Source organism: Crocodylus porosus, unplaced genomic scaffold, assembly GCF_001723895.1.
Source record: "Crocodylus porosus isolate Cpor-Errol unplaced genomic scaffold, CroPor_comp1, whole genome shotgun sequence".
NCBI classification, from domain to species: domain Eukaryota; kingdom Metazoa; phylum Chordata; order Crocodylia; family Crocodylidae; genus Crocodylus; species Crocodylus porosus.
The window spans coordinates 231,638,111-231,643,809 of record NW_017728886.1 but is presented as its reverse complement, the minus strand read 5'-3'; the positions used below and the strand labels follow the sequence as shown (position 1 = coordinate 231,643,809).

At 40.8% G+C, this 5,699-nt stretch overlaps 1 protein-coding gene across 1 annotated transcript in view; it reads right to left on the bottom strand.

Annotated features, from left to right (window-relative positions):
- SDC2 (syndecan 2) overlaps positions 1 to 5,699 on the bottom strand; it is a 100,693-nt gene that overhangs the window by 84,403 nt on the left and 10,591 nt on the right. The gene's annotated exons all lie outside the window — the stretch shown is intronic.

The following is a 5,699-nucleotide window of genomic DNA, read 5'->3' as shown; positions in this document are numbered from 1 at the left end:
GCCAAGCTCCCAGAGGGTATATCCTGCTCCTTCTAATCTATAGCTGCAAGATAGCCCTGATCCAACCCTGCAAAAGAGTTTGTTTTGGAGCAGATATTCAATGTGTGGGCAAACACATTCGTTTTAGTTCAGAATCCACAAGAACAGCACCATCTACTGAATACTCAGCTTTTAGGCTCTTCTCCTATTGCCAATTCTTGGACACAAAAACAAACCCAGGAGGAAGAAATATATTTCAATCCCTTTTCTAGGCGATCCCCTTATATTTGCTTCCTTTGCTTCTGGAAGAAGGGGACACCTTGCAAAACAATTCAGCCTCTCAGTTTCAGAATCTAATCACACTGCAAAAAACAAAAATGGGATGGGGTAGGGAAAGAGGCTATAAAAGTTCGTAAAAAGTCAGTGATCTACCAATACACGGGCTATATCCACAGGGATTAAGACACCACACCCTGAAGACCTGGAGACAACCACATCTAGCTTTAAAAGCCTTCAGGCTGGTCCCATTGTGTTTAGACTGTTTGGCTACTTTTCAGCACTTAAAACTTTTGTGGTTGGCTCATTTACCCTCTTCAGACCCCAGCAGGGTAGGAACCTTTGAAACAGAATCTTGGTTTCAGTTGTCCTCACTACATGCTATGAATGCCAATGTACCATACCTTCCAGTTTAGCTTCGCAGCAGCAATTACTTGGCTCAGGTTAGGTGTTTGTGCAGAGGGATAAAGCAAGGGTCTGAAAGCCAGTGAAAAAACAGAGTTCATACTTTGAACACCTGAACCACTGCCTGACAGCAATGTTGTAGTTACTAAACAAGTATTCAGGACTTTGGAAATATTTCCCATCGCTGGCTGCAAATGAACAGAGAAGGCTAATAAAAAAGATGTTGGTGTGCTTTTTGCTACAACTGAACAGAGAAGGCTAAGAAAAGCCAAGGTTTCAAAGCAACCATTGAAAATACAGTGCGACTTGTGATAGTAAGAGACTGGGGAAGGGGAGAGAATGAGAAAGATATAAAGTCACGATTCACGTTTTCTGCAAGTGTCTAACCTCAGGGATTTCCTGGCTTCCTCATGCATTCTATTAACTAAGAGACCCCAATTCCAAATTGATGTGCTCAAAATTTCTTCGGTTTTTCAGGCAACCTGCATTTATAATAATGGTTTCTCAAAGCATTTGAACCTACTGATGTACAATATATTTATCTTCAGGCAAAAGGATTTTTTTTTTTAAAAGCTCTCACCTCATTTTGACTAGTTTGGCTCCCAAGGCTTGATGGGGTAGGGTAGGGGAAGCAGCAGTTCATGAAAATTGGCAGGGAGAGTAACACTTTCTGAACAGTGGGATACAGCACTTAAAAGGGCTACTATGCTTGGTGAGAAACAATCAAAAGTAATGGTAGATCCCCTCTACTTTCTGGATTTCAAATCTCTCCCCTCTCCACACTTTAAAAAAATAACACTTTAGGCTCTTTCCTTCCTTCTCATTTTCTGCCACAATAGGCCTTCTTCTGCTCTCTAGAGAAAAAGTTCACTTTCCCTGAAGAAAGCTGAATTTGAACTACCTGTTCTTGGTCTAGCAGAGAAACCAGCAATCAAAAATGTGTAAAACCTGTGGAGCCCAAAGTGACTCCCTAGTTAAAAAAATAAATAAATATAAAATGGTTTAGTTTCCTAAGGACTTTTAAAGAAATCCCTCATTTGAACCTTATTATTAGATGGAAGTTACACCTGCAGTTTAGTGAACTGTGGAAAAATAAACAGTATATAACTCTTCCCCCCCCAATGATTTTTAAATGCAGCATGTGCTGTTGGATCAGACATGTAAATACAGTTCAAAACAACTCTTACAGGTTTGTTCTTTAAATAAGGGTTGTCGGCAGCAGCAAGCAACTCATCTTTGGACACCTCCTCCCACTTTCACTCACAAATTTTTCTAGCTCAATCTTTTAAGACTGCTGGCTGGATTGACCCTGCTTGGCCAGGTATAGACATCACACTTTTACCAGTGTAAGTGGTCAAAACTGGTCTATACCCATAACAGAAGTTCAGCATACAGAATGGGCCCATATTCATAACAGAGCAGAACTTCTGCACCCATTGATTGACTCGTTTAAAGATAGTGGAACCCGGTCTAAGATCTGTACCCCAACCAAAGGGTGAATATGTGTTCTGTTTGCTACCAATCTAAACTACGATGCTTCCAGAAAACTGTACAACTCAGACTGATTCTGCTTCACGCTATTTGAATGTCTGTACCTAGCCTTTGGGTCAAGGTGGGCAGGCAGGCAGGCACTAAGATCCAACCACTGACAGCACTTTTTCCCTGTAACAGAGCAGGAAAGCAACTGCCAAAGCCCCCTGCCACCAAGCATCAGTGAAGCCCCATGTCTGCAGGCTGGATTAAGCCCAGGTTACTAACCCCAGCTCTATTTTATTGATTTGGTTTCAGCACCTAGAGACAAGATATTACTTATGGGCAAGTCTAAGTGCCTATGTAGGGCAGAGAGCTAATAAGTTGCTCATGATACAGAGTGCACATATAAGCAAGCTCTTAAACAGCAGCTGCTGAGCCAGAGATAATCCTTCAAGAGTTCTGCCACAGAGCCCTGCTTTCTATCACAGTGAAATTGTTTGGCAGCAGGCCTGAGTTGGTTGGACCGTATGTTCCAGACACATTACGCCGTGACTGGTGTGGAATTGACTCAGGGAGAGCCAGGATTTTCTTCTTTTTAAATCTGTTATATAGATCAGTGATATTCAGTATTCTCCCCAGTACCCACAGGTAAAAAAGTTACTATTGCAATTTTACACTAGTTAACTGAACAAAGTATTCCACCTGAAAATATCATCTGAATACAGGAGGTTAATATTTGGTAAGGGGTTGTATATTTCTATTACTTGAAATTTTTCAATTAGGTTGTGCCAAGGAAGAACACGCCAAGCATTTTTTGTTCTTTCTGTGCAGAGCCCCCCCCCCCGGCTCTCCCGTTACAAATACCTGAATGAATGCAACAAGAAAACCCTGTCCTGACAGTGAAGGAGACAATGAAGCAGGCCCAATTCTTTGTTTGCTTTTTTCCTGCTCTTGGATCTAGTACTTATAATAAAAACACAAGATTGCACAGATTGTGCCACCACCAACCACAGATAAATAGAGGCAAGGAACAGCAGCGCTAAGATTTGAAAACTAGGTGCCATACATTTACTACAGAACTGTCAGCAACTCCCAAAGTAAAGGCTAAACATCACACATGCAAGGTATATCCTATAAAATGTTGCCCTAGTTGTTTGTTTTCAGCAGCACTCCATTTGCACAGAAACTGCTAGCATAGACTGGGCTGAAGAGTCTTGCCTTGCTGTACTGGGGGCAGGGGGAGGAGGTTCTTAAATCTTGGGACAAAAACGATGGCTAAGAACACCTGAATCATCTCAACATTGGAACAGATCCAACCTTACCACTGTTGGAAAATGGGATGAAAGTTACTAGGGAAAGCCTAGATGAGCAATATTTAACAACATAATCACATCTGTTTCAAATTATTTGCAAGCATTTCAAGGGGGAAAAAATTATAGTTTTTGTGCTTTCGCAGAAAAAAAGTGAATGCAAAAAAAGTTGTAGAATTTGGTACTTAAGTTAAATGGAACCAGAACAAACCACTCTTTTAAGCTAATTTCCATAGTTCACTAAAATAAGGATCAACATAACATTAAAAAATAAAATCTTTCATGCATGAGGTGAACACCACACTACAGGTTCAGCATCCATTCACAAAAGCAAACAAGTCCTTCATAATAAAGGCTAATTGACAACTGCAGTACAAAATAAGAGACTGCCTTTACTTAATTGAAGGTTATTCCTTTTAAAGTCACATGCTATATTTAACACTTGCCTTGTAATGGCTGCTTCTGTTCAAATGCTTTGCAGTGAGATGTGAATGTGTAAAACATGAAGAATTTACCATCAAAACCTTTAGAACAAATTAGTGGGACAAGGCAGGCTTGCACGGTTAACAAAACTAGGTCAGGACTCCTTTGAATGGCTCCATTCGAAGGCTGTGCCAGACTTCAGATCAAATACTTTTTAGTGGATTAGAAGTAACAGCTTAAGAGGTGAACTTTTATACTACTACTACTAATTATCAATAGGACTATATACTGCTGCCTGCTTTTCCACCTGTGAGCAATTAAATGGCTTTTTTTTCTGGTCCCTCAAATACAACAGGGTCAAGAGCACTTAGAATAATTTAATCACTAATTTCTGATGAGAAGATACTATAGTTCAAGCAAAAGAGCTCTACTGAAACTTAGCAAAATCTTTCACATAGATCTTAAAAAATTGGTTCTTTCACCTATGCTTCAGGTAATTAAAATGTGCCAGTTACATCTATTTCAAGAAATATATCACAACAGCATTAACGTTATGAACAGTTCAAAGTTGAGAATCCTCAAAATGAAACATGCCTATTGTAATCTTATCTCTGCCCTCTCTGGCCACATGCAAAAGCCCCGAATTATAGGATCATTTACCATTGCTTATGTAGGATTCTCTGTCTCACTTTGTGCACAGTTTGAACAGTCTTGTATCTGAAAGCACTACTTCATTCTGGGAAAACTGTGTTCTTAAGTCTTCACAGCTATCCCCCATGCTGCAGTAACTCAATTTGGAGAGCACTAAGGCATGCAGAAGTATCGGCAGGTACCTAAAGCACACAGTTATACTGTTTTATATCCCCAATTCAGCTTCAACCTTTATGAAAAAAAATCACAAACAGGTGTGCACATGGCCTGACAGTCTTCAATCACCCTCTTCCAAACAAGCATTAATTATATTTTCCCTGCTCTCATACACATACACAAGCCATGTTACTGAGCTGTACATGCACATAAACAGTGCAATAACAGTTGGGCCGTAATTTCTCCCTCTAGTCCTCAATACCAAATAAGAGATGTGCATGTCACCCTTAAAAAAGTATGTGAGGCTTTTGTTAATTGCCTGCCCTGGTGAAAATAAGACCAACTCGGGTGTAAAATGCACATTATATGAGTGTCATAGAATAAAATGATCATTAGAAAGACACTAGAATTATCAAAAAGTCAATTTTATTACGGTATAAAAATTCACAGTTGAGTTCACTCAAATTTTAACAAAAAGATGAGAGGAGATTTCTTGGACGCTTTGGGATGCAGAAGAGCTCTTTTGTTTCTCTTCCATAAAGAGGGAATTAACAATTTGTTGAGGTGTTAAATCATGTCTGCATATGTGGGTTTCAAAAAGTAGTTTCCAACTGAGCTAGCTAACTTTCTTCTTGGCAAATAAAATTCATGCTTAGTCTTATCTGCAAGCTGTAGAACAGGGGTGGGCAAAATGCGGCATGCCAGGCCATTCTATCTGGCACACGGGGCCCCTAAAAAGTTTGGAAAATTAATATTTATCTGCCCTGGGCTGCCTGTCATGTAGCCCTCAATGGCTTGCCAAAACTCAGTAAGCAGCCCTCTGCCCCAAATAATTACCGTATTTTTCGGACCATAAGACGCACTTTTTTCCCCCCAAAAGTGGGGGGAAAACGAGGGTGCATCTTATGGTCCGAAGGTGTGTGTCCCGGGGAGACGGAGCGGAGCTTGCCCGCGGAGGCGGCGGAGCCCGAGCGGGACATCCGCCGCTTGTTCACACCGGAAGCCAGCGCCCGTGCCGGTGGCCGG